This window comes from Peromyscus maniculatus, chromosome 22, assembly GCF_049852395.1.
Source record: "Peromyscus maniculatus bairdii isolate BWxNUB_F1_BW_parent chromosome 22, HU_Pman_BW_mat_3.1, whole genome shotgun sequence".
Classification (NCBI taxonomy): Eukaryota; Metazoa; Chordata; class Mammalia; order Rodentia; family Cricetidae; genus Peromyscus; species Peromyscus maniculatus.
The window spans coordinates 61,319,761-61,344,555 of record NC_134873.1 but is presented as its reverse complement, the minus strand read 5'-3'; positions in this window follow the sequence as shown (position 1 = coordinate 61,344,555).

Here is a 24,795-nt window from a genome sequence, read left to right as displayed (position 1 = left end):
GTGTGTGTGTGTGTGTGTGTGTGTGTGTGTGTATAATGTGGTTTTATATAATAAAAATACAAACTTTTTATTATATAATAAAAACAAACTCAGCAGGTTGTATTTATATCATTTGTGCACACAGTAAAATAATAATCAAAGGAAGAAAGGCTATAACCTTGAGAATGTAGGGCACATGACAGAGGATTGGGGGAAGGTAACTAGGACAGACTGGAAGGAGGAGAGGAATGGGAGAAAGAAATGTAATTCTGTTTCAGTTGAAAACACACAAAATGCAATAAAATAATAGAACATCATTTTCACCTTCATGCTTTACTGTGTTTGATACTCCTCAACTAATATGTTATTTTTACTATTCTTTGATTAAGGAAGTCAAAAGATTACTTTACCATTTATTGAAGAGCAAAATATGTGCACAGTTATCACAAGACAGATTGGGAAATCCAAATCGAGTCACCTGCTGCTCCTTTCTCTACTGGTCGTGCATCTCTCCACCCTACCTTATATTTGGGTCACGTCCATTCCCAAAGAAAACTCTGACACTTGGACCCAAATGCTCCTTTCAATTGGCTAGCAGACCAGTGAAAGAATTTCCACAACAATTCTTCTCTCCAAAATATTTGAGCATCATCTTATATTTATTGTCAACTCTACAGATTGATTTGAAAAATGAGTTTATCTCCATGTACCCAGTCTTTATTCAATTTAAAAATACTGTTATATCTTCTTTGCAAGTATTTAAAAAGACTGAATTAAATATCTTTAACTTCTCAATTATTAAAGCTTTTAAAAACTAACCATTTTGTGCAGTCGACTCATCAATATTTATTGTAGTTCTACTACATTTTATGCATATTTCACAATAGTATTTGATGTGGACTTGATGTATGGAAACATTTTCCATTAAGTGCTTAGATGACTCTGATGCTTTCATTCTGAAGCCAGTCCCACATGTGATAGGAAACCATCCTTCCCAAGGGCTTCTCCCTGCCAGTAGTGAGTGTGGCTGGAAGTCTACTGCCAGCCTACTTCTTGGAAACATGCAATTTAGCAAATAAGACTTGGGGACTCCCTGAAGACATGGACAAAAATTTATAACTGTGCTTGAATCTAAGATGTTTTCTCCACAAGTCAGTTCCCCTACCCCTCTTTTCAAAGGCATCATACAGCCATCTTGCTCCTTCTCCCCTTTGCAATGTTCCTCTACCTTTACAATAACACAAATAGCAGTAGTAAAAACTTCCCCATAGTTGCCTTGAGCTTCTGTAAATGTAATGATTCAAACTGATAAAGCAAATATACCAGATTCTCTTAGTCTGTTAAATTCAGCTATGCAGCATAATCAGATTCTTTCATAACTTTCTAATAGAAATGGAAAGTCTAAAATCCATTTTAAGAACACAAAATTTAATGAGTGGATAAATAACACCATAATTAACCATAAATGTTAATGCCATGGCAAACCCCAAAGCTACTAATGCCATCATACAACATCTAAAACTATAATAAACCTCTATAAAAGCTTCACTTTTCTGTAACCCGTCTACCTACTGTCCCCACCAGTACAATTGATATATGCATTTACTTCTGACCATCTTTATTCCATGACTATGAAAGTTTATATAACCACCACCATCTCTGTAGTCCCTTGTGTTTGAACATGTCCCTTGGAACATCCAAATTAAAGTACACAGGCCAGAATCACTTACACTTGTCTCTGAATAAACTTTTGTCTCTTAGTAAGAGCTGTGTTCCTCTTTAACAAAACTTTTGCTTAGCATGCCTCTAGAGGGCCAAGGCAGAAATGCCTATGTGTCCCAAGGTCATGCATTATGGTGTGCACATGTCATGTCCTCCTCCATATAAATACTTCTTGTAATACTAGTCTTTTTTTCTATCTGATCTTCATGTTCTGTCTTCCTAGATCAATGGTGATTTCTGTGATACAAGAAAGGAGTGAAGTAAATTTCACAGGAAATTATATAAAGATGATCACCCAGGCTGGGGTCAAGGCAGTTATGGTCATGGGAAAGAACCTGCAGTCTGGGGAAGTTTTTCAGGCTTGGATAAACTGTACCGAATTTGTGGTCAACTATAGCACGTGATATGATGTATATCAACACACTGGACTCCAATTGTCCATGATGATTAATTCAATTTCTGAGGATATACCAAGGGTATTGGCTGAAGACTGTGGATGGAGTAACATATAGATGGGATGACAAACTAAAAGTATGGGAACCTAGAATAGGAGGAAAATAGTGGCCTCCACCAAGAAAGGGAAATGGTAACTTTAATCCAGATATGTTGATTCCTCCTGAAGGAGTGCGAAGACAATGTAGAAATGGTTGGAGTGATTGTTGCAAGTTTTATTGGGTTTCTAGATTGAAAAGAACTGCCAGGAAAGGTGAGCTTCCTTTCATGGAAACTCTGAAAATTGGATCATATCTTTCTTGGAATTGTTGGAATATAGAAGGACAAAAGTTGCTGACTTGCAGGGACAAATTTCTTGTCTGAGGTCACTGTGGCCCACCAGTCACAGGGCTTGGTATTTACAGAGAGCTGAGGAGGAATTTAGGGAGCTGTAGAGGTCTTGATGTCAGAGCAGGCTGTGTGAGAAGGAAATGACTGTCTGGTATATTAACCACTGTTCTTATTTTTACCTTTTTTGTGAAATTGCATGTTGTTAGCCTCTGGGTCAAGTGCTCAGAAGATTGTATAATTATTAATAATAAAAATAGATAATGCTTGCTTTGGTGTTAAGTCTGGGATTGTAGTGGGTAGCTGTTCCAGCTTTGACCTGGAAGTACTACCCCCATTGAGGCTTCCAGTAACTATCACACCTACGATGTGGGGTGGAGAGAGGAGCCCTTAAGACCCAAAAGTTGGATGTGCAGGCTTTCTTGGTTCCTGGATCCTGGATGCTGGATGTAGACTGTAGAGCGAGCAGAGTTCTCCAGAGAACACCACTGGACTATGTTACACCTTTCCTGGATCCTGTAACCTATCCCTTCACTTGTAAGTTACCCCACAAAATAAACCTCCCTTTTAACTACGTGGAGTTGCCTTAATACTTCAACCAATATGCGATAGTTTCTGTGTTTAGTAAAAGATGATAAAAAATATATTGGTGATTTTTTTAAGAATAATCTTTGGAATCATGAGAACATTTTGTATTGGGTGATTTCCCCCCCCCCTTTTTTTCTGTTTTCCCTTGCTTTTGATAATAAAAGACTGGGGTTACCAAGGCAAAAGCAGCTGTAGCTAAAGAAGCTGTCGTAAAGAAGCTACATAGCAACTGCAGAAGCCCGAAGTGACCTGTCAGCTTGCACGAGCACTGTCTCTGAGTCGTTACTGTGCCTTCCAGCTATCCCATTCTTCGGACCCCCGAAACTGCTGAGGCTGGTCACCGGCAAAAACCAACCTTTTTTCAATGTAAGTGTAATCTATGCTAGATTTGGAAATACAGTAATATAATAATTCACGGTCAACCTGAACTCCAATTTTAATTAGATGTACTTTGTGTTCTGTTAAATCTTTCAAACTTAGTCTTTGATGGAGTTTTTTTGAAAGCTATCACCCAGATGTGCTTTAATTAACAATAATATATATTCTCTTTCCTTCTTTGTAGACTCACTGAAATTAAAACTATACAATTTAGTCCCATCTGTGATGGGCAGTAACACAAATTGTAGTGTATTTGGTGAATATTTGAGCTAAATATGATGTGTTAGCTTTTAAACCAATTTGGAAGTGTACAGCTGTTATGTTGTCTGATATAAAACACTACATGAAAACAACACAAGCATAAGAAGCATATGAAAAGCACAATGTAACTGCAGATTTCTTGATCAGGATATTATACAGAGGATAGTTGCTCTATATTTCAACAGAAGTACTAATTGGAGCCAGACTTTATTTTTTTTCTTACTGAGTATGGCCTGTGAATATCCCACAAGTTTTTTAAATTTGTAAAATATTGCTATGGAGGGAGAACTGAAGTCCTAATTGGAATGAACTTGGTATTAAGGCCTTCATGAAGCTGCTGGTACTCATCTGTAGGCTGGTCATGTGCCACTGCATCTGCTTTGTCTTTCCTCATTAGGGGTTAGAAGCCATACTTCATTAGCAGACATAGCCTACTCGGGTACTCACCTCTGCTCTCCACACCATAAAATGCATACATGCTACTTGCCACTTCCGATTCCTGGGTGGCACTTTAATGCTTGATTTAGGAGAGGAGTGACAAGGAGAGTGGTCGTTAGAATGCATCCCAGGTACCCTGCAGGTCAGTCAAGGAGAAAGCCTTCAAAGCTCTGCAGAGCCTTCTCTCACCATCAGAGCACTGTTAGAATTAGAAAATAAGATGAAGAGGCTTACAGGTTTTCCCTCTTTGCAGCTTGAAAACTGTTTAGTGTTCAGATAAGAGCTGGAGAGATGGTTAGGAATTTCATGTGGGATTTAGAGGTAAGTTTTACATGAAAAAAAGAGAGAACTTTTTGGTAACTGCTTTGGTAAAAGGTTCAATGTTCTTATTTAAATCACCCATGAATGGAAAAAAAATCCAAACTAGAAACAGGGCCTGAACTTAACTTTGCAGGGACTCATTTCTTTCTTATTCTTTATGGATATTGGAGGCACCATCTCTCTGACAGTGGGAACTGCTGCACCGTTTCTGAGGAGGTTAGAGTTCTATTCTCTCACAGTTCCATTTCCATAATTTCATTATTAGCCAAATCAATACAAGTGCTTATTGACTGCAAACAAGACATTAAGAAAAGGAAGGATATGGTGGAGTAAAATGTTTATTGTAGGGAAAAGGGACAGCATGGCCAGAGGAGAGTCCCATAGTGAACTTGATCCTGAGTCTGGCCATGCCAGAAGAGAGGGAACAGAATAGAGGGGACCCAGATGAGTAAAGGGTAGATGAAAGTGGCTGGGTAACCAAAATGACTGTGTTATAGAAGGAAGGGCATCTGGGAGAAAGGCAGCCTAGCCTGTGGGCTGCAGAAGTTTAGGGTAGGGGGCAGGTATGCCTGTCATACCCTGTAACAAGTAGGTATTGTTGGATTCTGTGAGAACCTGGTGGCCAGGTCCACTTTGATATGTTAAAGAGGCACCTGAGCTAGCCATTTGATCCAGGTTCAAACTTAACACTGCTCTAAGACAGATGACAATCCGAGTGTCATTCTCTTTGGTCTTTCTCAATGAACCTTGCTGCTGCTTTGCCCCTGACCCATGCAGTGTCTCTTTTTTTTTTTTTTTTGGTTTTCGCAGTACAGTCTTCCTTCATTTTTTTTTTAACACAGAAAAGTAATGTGAGGGAAAAGAAAAGTCACATTGGTGAATAAAATTCCCTCATACTTGCAAATAGATTCTGTCTCCAGTACATGTTCCATTATTGAAAACTAAAAAAATTGTCCCAGCTGGTTTCTGGTTGGGAAAATGAACATGAATAATGTTTAAACCTAAATAAGTTGCCTTTTCAGATTCTTCTTTTGTACCAAAATCCACAATTACTGGGAGCTTGTAAGAGCTGTCTTCCTACTTACTGTGTAGTCAGTCTGATGGGAAAAAAAGATGCCTTTGCTGTTCTGCTATTTTAACAAGTTGTTTTTTGAATGTGTCTAAAAAAATCCAAAATTCCTTCTTTTGTCATGATCAAAACCCAACAACAAAGGCCTGTTGATTGACTAAGTTTTTCAATTTCTAATTAGCAAATTTTGTTCCTACCTTTGTAGAATCCATAAACAAACCCACTTTATTCCAAATCTAAAAAGCAAAGATTCTTTGAATGTCTAAGTTATGACATGTACCCGACAAAGCAAGGCTAGGTTTTGATGCTTGCTGTGGTTTAAACTCGTACTCAAACAAGAAGAAATAGCACTTTAGTCATCAGTTCCTGAATCTTATAAAAAGAAATTAACCCCTTTGAAGAACTGTCATGTTCCTCCATGTTTTTGATTTTCATTGTAGAAAAGTGAGAGTGTTTTATTAAATTCTAGCAGCAAAGTCTTTTCCACATTACAGAGAATATGCCTCAGAGGCAGATCACTGTCCTAGATGTACAAGACTTAGCATTCAATCCTCACTGCAGAAAACAAAACAAAACAAAGAAGTAGTGCTCTGGACATCAGGCCAAAGAGTACAAGTTAGGAACTTGGGATTCAGTAAACTAAAGGGTTTCATCTTCAAGGACAGTGAATAAAATATTCATGGTTCAAAAAGTTGAGACACTTACCTTCCTCTTATTTGGAATTTCCCTTGTCATGATGAGAAAAGACTGTATATGCTTGAAAAAGATAATTTGTTGACATTTTCCTTTTATGATGCTGATACTTATCCTGTGATGGATGATCATATTTGTCCAACATAGAAAAGAAGATATTACAGATGAATTGCTGATGTTGGACGGTATCCTAGGTACTTAGAAAATACATCTCAGGAAGGTATAATGGGGTTTGAAGGTAGGTTAATAGGCAGGAGTAAACCAAAGAAAGTAAATAAATACAAGGTCATTTTTATGATAAAAATCCAAAAGAAGACAGGTGCCACTTCTATGCTAATGTTAAACATTAATGAGAATAATTCTAAATGAATTTAAAATATCAATTTTATTTTATTTAAAATAAGAAACAGATGAGTTCCCAGATCATGCATCTACTTTCATAACAGTCCTTGGCTACACAACACTTGGGTCTTGACTCCTTACAGAAGCAGGAAAATGTTATTGAGCATCTAAATATTAGACTATTTTAAAGGAAGACAAAGTCATTATCAAGGATTTGAAATTAATTCATCCTAATGTGTAAAAAAAGCAATTTGCACATCTCTTGTTCATAAAGATTCTGGCTCCAAGGACTGTATCAGGGAATGGGAAGCATGACAGGATGTTGTGCCAAGATGAAGTACAGTCACACTTTGTCAGACCCAAATTACACACTCTGCACCTTCATGTAGTGAGGTTTTCTAATTTAATACCTAAGAGTTTCTTACTGTTCTGACCCTTCTCCTGGCTTCAAATATTAGTTTGTCTTCTTATAACTACAAAAATATCACAAACACTTGACATAGGACGGATTCAGAAATTGAGAAACCCAAGGACCTTTGGCTTGCTGCTTCTCAACTCTGTCAAGAAGTCTCAGGCACTGATTTCAATCACTTCTGAATCACACTAGATAAGAATACAAGAAAAAAGCCTCATGCCTATCTCCTCATAGGTGAATTAGATATGAATCTCTTATGATTCCATGTAAGGGAATTTAAAAATTGTCCCTCAAAAAGCACTGGCATACTAGCAGAATTGAAGTTCAAGGTTCTAAGAAACTTCTATAGAGGATATATTTACTCCCTGTTTTGCTGTATTTTACTTATTTTCTTCCCATATATTTTTATAAGATTTCCTTATTTTATGTGTATGTTTGTGTGTGTACAGGCAATGTACCTACCACAGAATACATGTGGTGGTCAAATATAACTTTTGGGAGTCAGTTCTCTGTTGCAGAACTGTTGGTATTGTTGCTCCAAGACGGCCAGTTGGAGTCAGGCTGTGGTTCAGAGGGCGGGATCCACATTCAGCTGGTAGGAATGGACCATAAGGTTCTCTGGCCAACTCAGGGGAAATAATTGAACACGCAAGAGGAATACAGAGGGACCAAAGGAGATGGGTGGGTCTTTTCATGAGTGGAAAAGCATGGACACAAAAGATTACCAATCGTTTTGTCCCTTGCTCTGTGAATCTATTAGCTTTTAAACTAATGTCTGACTCCAAACAATTTTTTATTAATAAAATAGAGCAGAACCTACAGCACTATTGCATTATAAAACTGAAGAAGAGTGGCCCAAGGTTATTAGAAAATCAACTTAATTTATCTAGTTACCATACAAGAACAAGCACCAGATGATAGGCACCCCCAAGGCTATACAGAATTATTATTAATTGAGATCCTGTAGAAATGTTATATTTGAACAGATTTATGGAAGCTGTCATTTCATATGTTATGTATTCACCCATTGTGAAGGAGATATTAAAATAATTCTTGGGCAACTAGAAACAGAATTGTTCACAATTCTGGAAAGATTTAGTGACAGCAATATGGGAAGCTGTTCTTTAGTTACAAGGGAAAACATGATGGAGAGAGGGAGCTAGGGTCATAGAACAATTAAATAAGACTAGAGGTATGGAAATTTTCCAAGATCAGCTCCTTGGTGAGAACTAGTATGCTAATTTGCAAAGACAGTCTACATTTGATGATTGCACCTTGGTTCTATGCATATATAAGCTTTGATTACTTGGAACAGGGATGAAGAATGAGGAAAAAGGACTTAGTCATTTACTAAAATTTTACAAGATCCAAAAGAAGGCTTCATTAATTTTTTTTTTTAAAAGATTGACTTCAGCTATGAATAGAATGTTATCTGATCCAAAAGTTAGACAAATATTATTTGAATCTTTGGCTTTTGAAAATGCTAATTCAGAATGCAAAGTTATCATTAGACTTCTAAATGCAAGTTCAGCACCTTTAGATGAATGGTTCTGAAATACAGTGCATATTGGATCTCATGCTTCAGATGCTGCTTTGACAGAAGAAGTAATTTATAAAAATTTTAAGAAAAATCAAAATGTGAGATTTTTAATTGTGGTAAACAAGGTCATTTAAAAAGAGATTGTAGGCAATGTTTCCAGGAGCAATAGTTTTTGTTTTTTTTTTTTTTTCCTGGAGACTATCCAAACAGAAGGCCCCAGCCTTCTGGTGTATACAGAAGGTATAGCAAAGGCTGATAATAGACTAAACACTAAAGATCAGCAAGGGACAGGCAAGGTAACACTTTGCCATCAGGAAATACCTTTGGTGGTGGCTCTTGAAGGACCCAATTTTAAATTTGGCTCAATAATTCCCTGTCAGCTGGGTAAAACTCCTCCACAGAGCAATAAATGACCTAATGCCCATTGTTAAAAACAATACTGCTATGGATGACAGAACAGCTTCAAAAGATAAAACAAAATTTTCAAGAGAGACTGTACAATAATTATTTTGGCAAACTTCTATAAATGATCAGAGACCAAAGCTTAAAATACAGATAAATGGCATTGAGATTGAGGGTCTAAAAGACACAGGGGAAGATATAACAATAATTTCACAGAAATCTTGGCATCTAAATAAGCCCCTTCAGGAAGTAAATATTCAGCTTCTAGGGATTGAAACTTTAAATCAGGAAAAACAAAGTACAAGATGTACAGAGTGTATAGGGCCAGAAGGACAGATAGGACAATTAAGACCATATATGGCAAACAGCAATGAATTTATGGGGATGTGATTTGCTGCAGTAATGGAAAACACAGATTAACATTCCTCCAATCTCAGAAACAAACCATAAACTAAAGTATGCTTCTGAGAAAAATATTAAAAGGTATTATCAAGAACCATCACAGACTGTTCAGATTGTACATAAACAGGGCAGAATGGCTGTTGATATTTCCAAGTACCAATGACCCTACCTTTAAAATGGTTAACTGACAAACCTGTCTGGGTGGAACAGTGGCCTTTGACATCAGAAAAATTACAGACATTAGAACAAATGGTACAGGAACAGCTAAAGTCTCAACATATTGAAGAATTAACTAATTCTTGGAATTCTCCTCTTCTGTCAAGTACAAATCAGGAGAGGTCAATTACAAACTCTTTTTTTTTTTTTTTTTTTTTTTTTGGTTTTTCGAGACAGGGTTTCTCTGTGTAGCTTTGCGCCTTTCCTGGAACTCACTTGGTAGCCCAGGCTGGCCTCGAACTCACGGAGATCCGCCTGGCTCTGCCTCCCGAGTGCTGGGATTAAAGGCGTGCGCCACCACCGCCCGGCCCAATTACAAACTCTTAATGATTATCAAAAATTGCTTGGCGATATTAATTTTCTATGGCACACAATTAAATTGACAACTCAAGAACTAAGTGATTTATTTCAAACCTTACAAGGTGAACAGGATTTAAAATGGTCAAGAAAATCTTCAGCTGAGGCAGGGATAGAATTGGCTTTGGTACAAAAGAAATTACAAGATGCACATGTGGATTGTTTGGATCCAGAGCTTGATTATATTCTGGTTATTTTACCTACTACACATTCTCATACAGGAATTCATATGCAGAAAGAAGATAATATTTTAGATTGTATATTTTTCCCACACATACAGAGAAAAAAATTAAAGGCCTGTGTAGAAAAGGTTTCTGTACTGATTCTGAAAGGAAAATTGAGATATCATCAATTAATAGGAATAGACCCAGCATAATTGTAGTACATTTTACTAATGCTGAACTTTCCTCATTATGTAGAGAAAGTGAACATTGGCAAGGAGCTTGCAGTAATTTCTTGGGAGATATTAGCAACGAATACCTCAAATTCAAGAGACTTCAGTTTATATGTAGCAAGAATCTTAAAAGTTCTTATTAATAAAATCAAACCTGGAGCCAAGTATTGGGGTGAACACTGGAAGATCAGGGAGACAGAACAAACCACAGCTAACCTCACCTAGCCAACTTCTCAGCTGATCTTGTTTCCTCAGACTGAAAGCCTCTGTGTCCTCATATCCGAATGGCTCTCAGCTGAACTGTGCTGCTCAAAACCTAAAAGCTTAACCAGCCAAATGCTTCTAGTTTCTGGTCTTCACACCTTATATATCTTTCTGCCTTCAGCCACCATCACTCCCTGGGATCAAAGGCTTGCTTTCTGGGATTAAAGGCATGAGTCACCATACTTGGCTGTATCCTTGAAGAGATGGATCTCTGTCTCTGGAATGCTAGGATTAAAGGAGTGTGCTACCACTGCCTATCCTAAGTATCTAGTATTTTTTCTGTTCTCTGACCCCAGATAAGTTTATTAGGGTACACAATATTTTGGGGAACACAATACCACCACATTTCCTCTCTTTTTGTCTAAAATTTTTAAAAAAGCTTATTACTAATACAAGAAAAACTATCCAATAAGTATATACAATATATACAGTAAAAAATTACATTAATAATGTTTAGTCCATTCACATTTGACAGATTCAAACAAAAAAAACTCCATTATATATTAACAATGTCCAGTCCAGTAACATTTGATAAACTTAGACAAAAATTTCATTACTTATCATATTTAAAACAAGTAATTCCTTTTTAAAAAAAGTATTTTTCTTTTCATAATAGATTCAGTAATCTACCTTTTGTCACTTTTTTATCTTCTTCTTTTTCTTTTTAGTGTAGATTCAGTGATCTACCCATTTATCCTATTATTTCTTTTATCTTTTTTTCTCAGAGTAGATTCAATCTACTTCATATCTATATTCTCTTTTTTCTTTTTCTTTCATTTTTTTAAAACAAAACCTCTGAATATAATCTCCTTGTTCAGCTTTTTTCCCTGACCATTAACAATCAACAACTTGTAACCAACCATCATAAACAATGACAATACCCATAACTCATTAAACGACTAGAAAACCTCCCATCCCACCACTTGGGAATATGGGCATCGTTTTCTTAAAATTACTTCCTCTTTCTAGGGTAAAGGTATCTTTAGGGGATTCTGAAAAGAAAATTTTGGGGTTAATTGTCAAGTTCTGTATCATTTGTCCAGTTGCTGCATGATGAGAAAGTGCAGGGCTTATTTCAAGTCCTTGTTCAAGTAGTCTGTCAGACTGGATCATCTCAGCTAGCCATCTCAAAATTGTCCTGAGTAGTTTGTAGTCCAAAGTCAATCTTTCTGTGGTGTTAATCAACTTAATGGCTTTACCATAGTCCATGTGGAATCATCATTGTGTGTGTGTGGGGGGGGGTCCCATCATGCTTTTGAAGATTTCAAATGTGCTGTTAGGCTTAGTCCTGGTTCCCTGAAAAAAAATTTTTTTGTACCTCCTCTGTTTTTTCCTCACATTGTATGAGGAACACAAACTTCTGGAGCACCTACATTCTATACTGATCCAAATAAATCAAGAAAGGAAGGTTGTAAGTCAGGAAAAGTATGTAATGTAGCTCAAAGCCCTTATGATTACATTTAAAAAAATCAGAATTACATGCTATTCTCATGGTATTATCAGATTTTTTCAGAAATTCTTGACATAAATACTGACTCTCAATATGATGAAAGAATTGTTTTACATATTGGTTTTGAAACCACTGAACTGATTACAGATGTGTAGCAGGAATCTTAAAAGTTCTTATTAATAAAATCAAACCCGAGGCGAGTTATTGGGGTCCATGCTGGTAGATCAGAGAGACAGAACAAACCACAGCTATCTCACCTTGCCAATTCCTCAGCTGGTCCTGTTTCCTCAGACTGGAGGCCTCTGAGTCCTCATCCAGAATGAATCTCAGCTGAACTGTGTTGCTTCAAAACCTGAATGCTTAACCAGCCAAAATCTTAACCAGCCAAATGCTTCTAGTTTCTGATCCTCACGCCTTATATACCTTTTTGCTTTCTACCACCACTCCCTGGGATTAAAGGCTGGCTTTCTGGGATTAAAGGTGTGTGTCGCCATGCTTGGCTATTTCCAATGTGGCCTTGAACTCACAGAGATCCAGAGGGATTTCTGTCTCTGGAATGCTAGGATTAAAGGCGTGTGCTATCACTGTCTAACTAGTGGCTTGTCTGTTCTCTGACCCCAGGTAAGTTTATTAAGGTACACAATATTTTGGGGAACACAATACCCCCACAAAGATGATTCAGAATTAACTTTATTACTTATTAAATTATAAGAAATAATCAGGAACAGTAATTATCTTTTCTATATAACACATATCAGATCCTATATGGTCTGCCAGACCCTCTAGCACAAGGTAATAATGAAATAGATGAACTATCTGTAGGAAATCTGGTAGAAGCCTCAGAATTTCATTTAAAAAAAAAACACCACTATGTTAACAGCAATGGTTTGAAGAAAAAATTTTCTATCACATGGCAACAAGCCAGTGAAATTAGAAAATGCCCTACTTGTTTTTTGTATAGCCAAACTCTACTACATGTGGGAAGTAACCCAAAGGGTACTCAAAAAAATGAAATTGGCAAATGGAAATGTTTCATTTTGCAGAGTTTGGAAAATTATTTTCGGTGACCATACCATAGACATTAATTCAGGATTTCAGTGGGCAACTACTTTAAGTTCTAAAAAGGCTGATTCTGTAATTACATGTTTATGAAAGTTATAGCCATCATGGGAATACCTGCACAAATTAAGACTAACAATTCCCTAGCATATGTCTCTAGAAAAATGAAACAGGTTTTTTTTTTTTTTGCATATTACAGTATAAAGCATATTACAGGTATACCACACAATCCTACTGCACAAACAGTTAGAGAAAGATCTAATCACACTTTAAAGGATTTGCTTAATAAAGAGAAAGGGGTAATAAGGACCCCCAGAGATCAACAACACAAAGCTTTATTACTTTAAATTTTATAAATGCTAATGAGAAAGAAACGACAGCTGCTGGAGACATTGGATAATAGAAAAAAAACTGCTTAAATGAATCATCCTATATACTTCAAAGACATGTTGACCTCAGAATGGAAACCAGGATATATGTTACATTGGAGAAGGGATTTTGCTTTTATTTCCACAGGAAAAGAAAATATATGGATACCATCAAAATTGATAAATACTAGGTGTGAATGGAAGAGACCTTTTGATTAGGAGAATCAATAGTACATCCAGCAGTGCAACCATTCAACCTTCCAAAAAGAGAAACTCCCCAAAGTTAAAATTGGGACAGGATTTTGTTTTGTATTTCCAGGAGAATCAAAACATCCATCTAAGAAATCTAGAGACCACTGGACAAATGAGACATGTAAAAATTAAAGAAGAGCCATTCAGAGAAAATGCCCCAAGAAAAAGAGTAAATTGGCCTAATGGTATAGGACACTTCCAATAGGATAAAATCTTAAAAATCTTCTGAAGTGCTTGTCTTTACTGTTCTCTACAGACATAAAAGATAAATGGTCTTTTTGTAGTCCCAGTTCAATTAAAAATTAAAGCTGGCTTTGGAGTTGGAGCATGGCTCTCTCCTTCTCTAAACCCAAGCATGATTGTTAAAGAAAGATCCAAAATCTGTGTCTTATGTCACAAGAGCCATTTGGTATGGGAAAGAAAAAAAACCAAAATTAGGGACTCTTCTACTGTCATTAGTTTCACAATCCTTTGGTTTTATTCTGACTTGTCAAAACTTTTCTTAAGGTATAAATACTTTCTCAAATTTTATAAAATTAATATATTATAATATAATTAATAAAATTATATTATTAATAAATTATATATATATTAAAAACTTCCGTTATGATACTAATGGTCAAATAGGATAGTAACTGATTCTAGAAATAGGCTTCATCTAGCTTCCTGTATGTAATTTTGGGCTTGAGTCTAAAGCAGGTAACTAGGAATTAAGTTTGTATACCCCAGATGTATTTAATAGATTGTGGTCCTTTATCCTCTCTAATATTTACAACATGTGACATTTACAAAATCAAGTTTCCTGCAGTGAACTATGACAATTCCTAACAGTGATGTCTGAAGTCTCCAAAAGGTTGTTGGGACCCCACAATTTTGAAACTAGATACCACTAAGCTGACAAACAACATGCAAAGATCACCTTTGTATTACAAACTGCTCAGGACAACTTCAAAGCACTTAGCTAAGATGGTCCAGCCTCATAGACTACTGCAGTAAGGATTTCAGATAAGCCTTGCATTCTTCCATCATAACAGCTAGGTCTCCCAGAACTTGAATTTTATCTCAATTTTTTCAGGATCCCCTAAAGATGCCATCATCCCAGACAGCATGAAGTAAGCTTAAGAACATGACACCCCCATTCCCAACAGGTGGGGTGGGTAGTTTTTGGTCATTCATTGGATGTTTGTCAACATTTAAGGGGCGGGGGGGTTGTCTCAAGTTGTTATTTGTCAAAGTCAGTGAGGAAACTAAGCAAGGAAGTTAGATTCAAGGATCTCTTTCTGTAAAGAAAAAAGGAAGATACAGGAATGGTAAGAAAAAGGGTAGATTATTGAATCTACTTTAAGCTAAAGAAGAACTGTTAATCTTAAATAGTTTACACTGGTATGGATTTTGTGTATTGATACAAATTTAAGGCCATTTTTGTTAGAATATACTCTATATACATTTCTACTTTTGTTAAAGATATTTTTGTATATTGATACAAATTTAAGGTTATTTTTGTTACATTGTATTTTATTTTTCTATTTCTTGTTTAAGTATTGTGCCTCTGCAACTCATTTAAAAATATAATGTAAGGTTCTAGTCCTTAAAAGCTGTTTCAGATAATAAAGAAATACAGGGCAGTAGTTAGTCATCTGTAACAATCAAACTTATCATCATGTTGGTATAATTTCAATGTCAATCAGAGGTATAGTTAAATAGGTGGTCTTCAAACACTTCAGAAACCTACAGAATATAGCATTTTAATTTCTTAATGATATAGGACTTTGGACAATGAGACATATCTGCTCCTGGCAGACCAGTTTACTCCAAGAGAGGGTTATGGGCATTGAAAAAACTCCATATGGAGTTAATACTTTCACTTGTGGTAAGATTAGCCACTGGGCAAAGAAACTGCCCTTACCTGGAATGCTGACTGTGTTCTGTCAATATTGTACAAACAAAACACACAAAAAAGGCAATTGCCAAATTACCAAGACAAGGTAGGGCAGTCATTCAAAATTCCTGCTTCAAATAATAGTCTGTCAGATATTTTAGGCCTGTAGGCCAAGGATGGATGCACCAATGTTCCAGGGGAACCCTGTGGTAGAGGAAACCTGGGGTAGCTGTTCAGGCAGCCAGATGCCATTTCTATTATTTCATAGTTTTGGAAGTTGCTTGATCTTTACTTCCTGATTACTCGGGTAATAGTATATCCTTCTTGGGTCTCTGACAAGGTTGAAGATTAGATAGTTATAGTTTAACATATTTTATTAAGATATTGTATTTAATTCACCTACATGTATTTCTACATCTGATAAGATCATCAGACAGCATTTTTCCTCATTTTCTCTCTCTCTTTTCTTTTTTTCTTTTTGGTTTTTTGAGACAGGGTTTTTCTATGTACTTTTGGTGCCTGTCCTTGATCTCGTTCTCTAGACCATGCTGGCCTTGAACTCACAGAGATCCACCTGGCTCTGCCTCCTGAGTGATGGGAGTATGGACCACCACCACCCAGCTCCTTCATTCTCTTAATGGGATGTTGGCAGTTGTTGATCTTCAGTTAGTCATTAAAGTTTTTAAATCTTTATATCCTAGGGACAAATAGATTTTCGTCATGGCAAATGATGTTTTGTAACTTAATTTGAAGAATTTGGCACCTATGTTCAGTAGAAATATTGATCCCTACCTTATTTTACTTGTAATATCTCTAGCTTTGCAATCTATATATAATGTCCTCAAAAAATAGGTTTGGGTATATTACCTGTCATTCAAATTTTTGAGAGAAGCTTAGAAAGAACTGAGAGACAGATTTTGTAGTTTCCACAGTGGAGCATCTGTCATGAGTTTTCCCGTGGGAAGATCATTCTTTCTCTTTAGTAGAGTCTTCAGACTTTCTGTTCTTGGTTCCTACTGTGTGGGTGATACAATTCTGCGAAATCATCTATTTCTTCCAGGGAACTCACTTACTTTGTTAGTCGTTACTTAGTTCAATGCTGTCTCCTGATGTAGCTTTCTACTATTTCTCTGGTATCAGTTGTACTATTTTTCATTTATAATTTTAATTATTTGACATTTACTTTTTTTCTCAGTTTAGCTAGTTTTTTTTGGTCTCTTTACTAGTCCATGGGCTTGTTAGCAAACTCTCTAGACTACTGTTGTGAATGGGGTTGTGTTGCTATATTCACATTCCTAGCTTTGCAGAACATTGGGAGATGCTAATGCCCTCAGTAGGTGGGAGACACCAGTGGTCTTTCTGTGCAGCACCCCACAAGGCTGGAGAAGCAGTCTAATTCATTTGTTCTCACTTCCCCTGTGGAAGAAACTGTGGTCTAAGAAAAAGTATGTAATTCATGATTCTTCCCTTTCAATAAATAGAGTGCTGAAGACAAAGGAAACAACAAAATACAATTTATCATCTATACATTGTTAAAATCAGGTAGTTTGTTGTTCATTTTGGTTTTAGCATAGTTCTGAGAGCTAAAACCTCATTCTGCTGATATTGATGTCTTTTTTTGGTTTTAGTCTTCTATTCTCAATAGTCAGTTACTTTTAGTGTATTATGGATCCTAAAATAACATCTCATATATTCCCAATTTACTTCCACATGCTATTTTTTCTGCCCTCCTTCTCATACAAAATTTCTACCACTTCTAACACTCACAGCTCTGTAATTAATGGACTTTTATTTACATTTTAATATGGGCTACCACATTTTGTTTAAACATTTATTATAGAACTTTATAGTTTACAGAATTGAATCTGTTGTGTGAATCCATCAGCAGGTTGCCCTATGTCCTGGGGTTTGATTGGCAGTAACATATTTCTTTTGGAGTCCTGCCAATAGAATTTGTGTACAACAAACAATACCAAGTCTTGGGAATTGTATGGGCCAGATGACATGACAGACACTTTGGCAGAGCTTCCATTATTTAGCATACTGTTGTGAATTTTTAATAAAATTTCTTTATGATGACCCTGGAAATCTGAAGTAGTCTGTGAGTCATACAGGTACTCTGGCTTAATATATTATTAATAAGATTGTAAGTTTAATGTGCACAATGGACAATATCTAGCACAAACCATGATAAACTTTATTTTACATTGTGTATGCTATAATACCAGGAACAGACAGCAATAAATCAAGTGTGATTGTGTGGCAACATAGGAGGAACATTTAGAGACTCAAAACCTAAGTAAACTTGTTTATGCCTTGAGTTTCAGCAATATAACTAATCAAAACGATCCGAATGATCCTTAAACACTCAACTGAAACTCACACCACCCCCCAAGTTATTTTATTATGTATTTTGAGAAATGGATAGCCCAATCAGTTTTAGGAATCAGATATCAGATGCCTCTGCCATCCTCGTTTTCCCTTTAGAAGACACTTGGTTTATTGTCAATTTAATTTTAGTTTCTTCAGTCTCTAAGTTTATCCATTTCTGAATCATCACTGTCTTCTGTCAGAGACTTGTCTTCCTTGATCTTTGAGTTTCATCCATTTCTGAATTGTCACTGCCTTCATTCCTCACAGAGATTTGTTTTCCCTGATCTTTGACTGCATGTTTTCCAAAGTGCTCCCCATGGATACAGGGGTTGTCTACTGCTTTGACACCCTAGATCCAAGCACTCTCTCAAATGTGACAGTATTCATTTCCTCTGTGCTTTAAACATCGTCATGGTTTTACACTATGATAAAAATAGAAAAAGAAATGTTAGTATGAGCACCTAGGCATCTACACGATCTGGAGAACTCCTTTATGTTCCTCTATGTTTTATCATCACCCTTATTATTTAGAGATATTGTACATTTTGTTTTTTGTGCTGTGTTTTATGACCACTATGTTCTTACAAGGGCCCATGAATTAAAATATGGACAAATATAATTCACTTTTAGATAAAAAGTAGAGTATGATATTAATCATGAAATCTACCACAAGGTAATGTATTGTTGGGAGAGAATAGCTAATTTTCTGTGAGTAAAATGTTGTGGTTTGCATGGTAGTATTCAGGAGAATTTTCTTTCATGTTAAAATTTTCTAATCTATGCTGTCTAAAAAAAGATTTTATCCACTTATTGTGTGTTTAATGTAAGAAACTGTTTAAAAATATTATTCAAATTAAATTAATTTTAATTTAATTAATGAGAGCAGTTTGTTGCTTTTAAGAGAGTATTATTTGGTATTAACAGGACACAACATTAGGATGGTTGGGAACAAGTGCTCTAGCATATCTTGTTAATCAAAATGTTTGTGGCTGGCTTAGTGTTTACATTTCTCTTTTGGTAGAGTGCTGAGTACTTTCCTATGCTAATGATTCTGGAATGTAGCGGTGAAGGGTTTGAGGAGGAACCAGGTCAACTTCTCCTAGTTCAATGAGTTGTATAGTTGTTGTCTTCAGGAATAGAGCCTTGCTGTCAGGTTGTTTTAGCACCTGTGTTGTCTTGGCAACAGCCTAGGATGTTTGGGAATTCCCATGGGAACTGTGGAGACAGCAGCTCATTTACGTATAATCCAACCTATCTAATAGAAGTTTCTTTTGGTGACAAGAGATGGACAATTGAAACTCTGTATGCCCCGTTTACATATGTCATTTACATAGCCTTCATATATGTAAATAGAATGTGGTTTACATGCTGCCTCTCAAACAGCGCTTACTCTTAGCTATCTCTCCCCATATTACCTCTCTCATCTACCTCTCTCCTCCCATCCCAACTTGATAATTTGATCAAGCTTCCACCCCTAACCTTCCATAATTATATATTCTATTTCCCTTTCCTAATGAGATTTACCTATACCATCAAGTTTCTTACTCTATACCAACCTTTATAATTCTACACATTGTAGCTTGGTTATCATTGCTTTAGCTAATAACCATAAAAAGTGAATACCATATTAACCTTTCAGTATATTTGAAACCTCACTTAGTTTGATTTGTTTGTTTGTTTTTTGTTTTTTGAGACAGGATTTCTCTTAGCAGCTTTGGAGCTTTTCCTGAAACTTACTCTGTAGACCAAGCTGGCCTTGAACTCACAAAGATGTGCCTGCCTCTGCCTCCCTAGTGCTGTTTAAAGGCCTTTAAAGGATTTTAGAATGTTTAAAGGATTAAAGATGTATACCACCACTGCCAGGCTTGATTTTTTTTTAATTATAACCATTTGACTGAAAATTTCCTGATGTTATTTTTGTAATCCATTGAATAAATGTACATTTCTTTTTCTATTTTTCTGTTGAGAGTGTTTCTCATTTCTGGCTATCATGAATAAAGCAGCAATAAACATGATTGAAAAAATGTCTTTGTGGTAGAATGAAGCGTGCACAAGAGTGATATATCTGGAACTTAAGGTAGATCAATTCCTCTGATCCTAATTAATTTACACAGTGGCTGTATGAGTTTGTACTCCCACAAGCAATAGTTGAGTATGCTTCTCCTTACTCTACATCCTGGCCAGCATGAGTTGTCACTTGTTTTATTGATTTCAGCTATTCTGATGGGTATGAGATGAAATTTCAAAGAAGTTTAGATCTGCATTTCCCTGTTGGCTAAGGATGTTGAATATTTCTTTAAGTGCTTCTCAGCCATTTCAGTTTTCTCAATAGAAGGAACTCTCTGTTTAGATCTACATCTCACTTTTAATTGGGGCACTTTTAATTGACGGGCATCTCTTTCTTCAGGTTAGGGGAATTTTCTCCTATGATTTTATTGAAAATATTTTCTGTCTTTGACCTGGTTTTATTCTACTTCCTGTATTCCTATTATTTCTTAGATTTTTGGTCTTTTCATAGTGTCTCTGGTTTCCTGGATGTTCTGTGCCAGTAGATTTTCAGATCTAATATTTTCTTTGACTGACATATCCATTTATTCTATTTTGTCTCCAATATCTGAGATTCTCTTTTTCATCTCTTATATTCTGTTGCTGAACTATGCTTCTGAGGTTCCTATTGGAGTTTCTAAAATTTTCATTCCAGATTTCCCTATCTTTGAGCATTATTTACTATTTCTGTTTGTGTTTTCAAGTCATGAACAGTTTGATTTATGTCCTTCTACTGTTTGCTGCTGAGAGCTGCTGGTAGCAATGGCTTTATCAAAAGTCATGGGCGTAAACAGCAGATGACAACTAGTATTTAACAGGTTCACTCACCAGATGCATAACTCTCTGTTGGGGAGCCCCACTAGACAAAGTCTGTGGGGTCACTGGCTGTGAAAACCAGTTGTTTTCTGTTTGTGATTTTCTCATGTGCCACCATTTACCTCCCTAAAAAGAACAGCTGTGAGGTTCTTTCATATCTCATTGGCAGTGAATTTTACATCTTTGGGCACACTTATAGTTATGGATGGTCAGGAAGATGACTTCTGTTTAAGCTGTATTTCTATTCTGATGAATAGAAATAATACCAGAATATTTTTCTTAATTGACACAGGAAAATAATAGTATTTTCAGTCTCAAAGACAGCTAATTTTAGACCAGAACAAATCTGAAAGAGACTAAGCTGCCCCTTCAGAAAATACACAAACAGTAGTTCCCAAGTGTTTATTTCTAAATCAAAGTCAGTCTGTTTACATTGAGACATAACCTCCTACAGCAACTGACTGTATGTATGCCTAGGCTCAAGATTCGGCCAACTGTTTACATTCTGTGTGGGAACTCTCACCAACCTAGAGGTATGTGCATGGCCAAGTGTTACTCACTGGCCATTCAGTGCAACCTTCCTAGCCTGAGAAAAACTATGTGACTTATCATGTGTTATAAGAGTGTGTCAGACCCTGAAAATGTAACAGATAACTGTCCAGAGTTTGGCTGTGAATAGTAGTGAGTGTGTGTAGGTGTACATGCTGAGTGAGGGATGTAGCTGAATGGGCAGAAAGAAAATGTAACATATAATTGTGTAAAGTTGGGCAGAGAAGAACTATGAGAGTAAGGTGAATGAATGAGAGCAAGAGTGAATGAGTAAAGAGTGAATGAATAATGCAGTAATGTGTGAAGGAATGTAGGAGTGCAGAAAATACATAACTGGTTGTAAAGAGATGTGAGGGGGCTGTGTAGAGCTATATAGAAGAGCTGTGAACTAGAGTTGCTGTTCTGTAGTGGAGCTGTGTAAAGACTTAGCTGTCAGTGTGTGTTAGTGTATGTGTGGGTGTTCGGAGGGAGCGCAGGAAAAAGAACATGAGTAGCTAGGCAGGAGAGCAAGCAAGAGAAATTTTCAGAAAGGATTTTTTTCAAGATAAAGTAAAATAGAAGGTTACCATAAGAAAGTGTGTGTGTTTCCTTATTTACCTGTCATATAGATAGAAACTTATTTCCAAAGACCCTCAGATAAAAAGCTTTCCTAAAGCCCTCACTACTCTGAAGTTGTCTAGTCACAACCCTGGCGCAGCTCTTGGGAGCTGGCTTCCCACAGACTATGTCAATTACTCACTATAATATTTTAAATAACCATAATAGTATCTGAAGTCAATAACCAATTTTTAGTTAGATAAATGAATGCTAAAAAAATTGGCCTCCATTTGTCTATACATGAACAGCACTAACTTTCTTAGCAAGTGAGAATCACATAGTTAGCTCTTCTTAGATTGAAATTTTGGTAATTGTCCTATATTTGGACTTTCACATATTTATAGAACATCTCTGTCAAGCACTTTGAATTTGCCTACATGCTATGCTAAAACCCATTTTTTTCTAATAAGCAATGAAATATCTAAGATGTTATACATATATATATATATATATATATATATATATATATATTGAAAATCTCTAGCATAAAATTTACTACAAGTTGTTAAACGGAAAGCAAAATTAGAAAATACAGGCTAATTAGGCTTTAATTTTCTCTTCAGTTCTACTCAAAGACATGTCATCAAGGAGAGCTTTGCTCTGCATTTAGATTCTATTTGTCTTATTAATATTCTGGTGTTTTGCTTCTTCACAAAATGCATGAATATCTTTTCAAATGACTGAAAATATATTAATTAGCTTTAAAAATTTCTTATTAATTTGGAATCCTTCTATCTTGACCTCAAATTCTTGACATATTCATCTAACTTCTTACAGCCATTTGGAACACCTAGAAGTGAAGTTACAAATGGTTCAATTCTTAAAGGAAATTTTATTTTCTTTCAGCTCAAATTAGAAAATATCCAGGAAATACCTGATCAGACTAATCACTGTGGACACTGGGGAGTTTCTATAATGAAATGACTGTTGTCAAGTTTTTACCCTTAATTCAGTCTGAAGGTCACAGACAGGGAGGTCAGTGTGTATAAGGTAATGGTGGCTTCTTTGAAATATTTGGTGATAGAAAGAAAAGGAGAAAAATAGTGATCAGTCAGTGTGTGTGTGTGTGTGTGTGTGTGTGTGTGTATGTGTGTGTGTGTGTGTGTATGTATGTATGTGTGTGTGTGTGTGTATTTGCAGATAAACAGATGGTGACTTCTCTGAAATATTTTGTAATAGAAAGAAAAGGAGTAAAACAATGATTAGCCATTTAGTGTGTGTGTGTGTGTGTGTGTGTGTGTGTGTTTGTGTGTTTGCAGATAAACAGCTACTCACTCAATTTATAAGATTTCAAAGCAAGCAGCTTTCTTTTCCACTTTATTTATTTCTTTGTGTCTAGTAACATGCCACATTTGGAGAAGATGTATTACTTTTGCTGAGCTTGGTTATATTGCACAGCACACAAAAGTCTACTGTGGCTTTCACCTGAATATATATATATATATATATATATATATATATATATATATATATATATATATATATATATAATGATATATATATATATCATTAAGTTTCTTCATTTGTGTACTTTTGAACATTTAGATATTTGCTTTTCTCTGTCTTGCTGTTTCATCCTTCAAACTTCCCATCTCCTGCCTGCTTCATGCACATTTTCGGAATGCCCCATGGATGTTCTTAGCCAACTGCCATTATAATGTGTACACAGGAAGTGTAATTTATAATTCTTTCCTTCAGTGATATGTTAATAGATTATTTTTACTAAAATCCATATAAGGCATAGCATTTTCTGCAAAGTAAAAGAAAAAAGTAAATAGAAAAGCAAAATAAATACTTGATTTTGATTGTGTTCTCTATCATTCCCAAGAGATCTCAGTAGCCCCAGGGAGGGAGGTAAGGTTGAGCAGGAAATGAGTAAACACCAAGTGTTCAAAATAAAATATTTCATAGAGAACCACATTATTCTAGGACAAAAATATGTAGCTTGAAGCTAAATTGAATACTAAAAGAAACAAATGTTCTCTTATCTGGTTCTGTAAGCAACACACTCTCAGTCTCCATGTAATAGAGTCTACATGAACAAAAATATTCAAACTAGATCTTGCAGTCAGGTCTCTCTTTAATGTCACAATTTTTGTAGCTGGATGATGGTGATGATTATTTTTCTCATCTGGTAGCATACAAAGTAATTTTAGTGCTAGTCATCAAGGGTAAAGCTTCTTGTTGGGCACCAAATTGATTTCTCATTTTTCTACCCTTTCCTTCAAAATAAAAACTAACATCCACATATAAGAGAAAAGAGACAATATTTGTTTTTGGGGGTCTGGTTTACTTCACTCAGAAATAAGATTTCTAGATCCATACGTTTATTAGAAAATTTTCATTTTTTAACAGGTAAATAATAATTCATTGTAAAAATGCACCACATTTTCATTGTTCATTCATTGGTTGATAGACATCCAAACTGTTTCAAATTTCTGTTTATAGAGCAGCAATGAATGTGTATGAGCAATAATCTCTGTAGTAAAACACAGAAACCTTTGTTTAAATGCATACAAATACTATGTTAAGGGAAAAACCAACTTTTTGATTGGATTTAAGGTATATTCCATGAGACTCAATCCATATGGAACAATAAAAAGACAGCCAAGATAGGTCTCTGCCTAAGACAGGCTGAGATTAGATAGGTCATAATCCTTGGGGAAAATCTACTACTATTATTTTGCTAAAGAAATATAGCAATAAAGTGAAGACTAATGATATATTGCTATACCCAGAGAGCAGAGCATTTCTCAATCCTCATCAGAGAAGCTTCTTCTTACAATAGATAGTGATTAACAAGGAAATCACAACTGGATGCTGTTCAGAAAGTGAGAGACTTTGC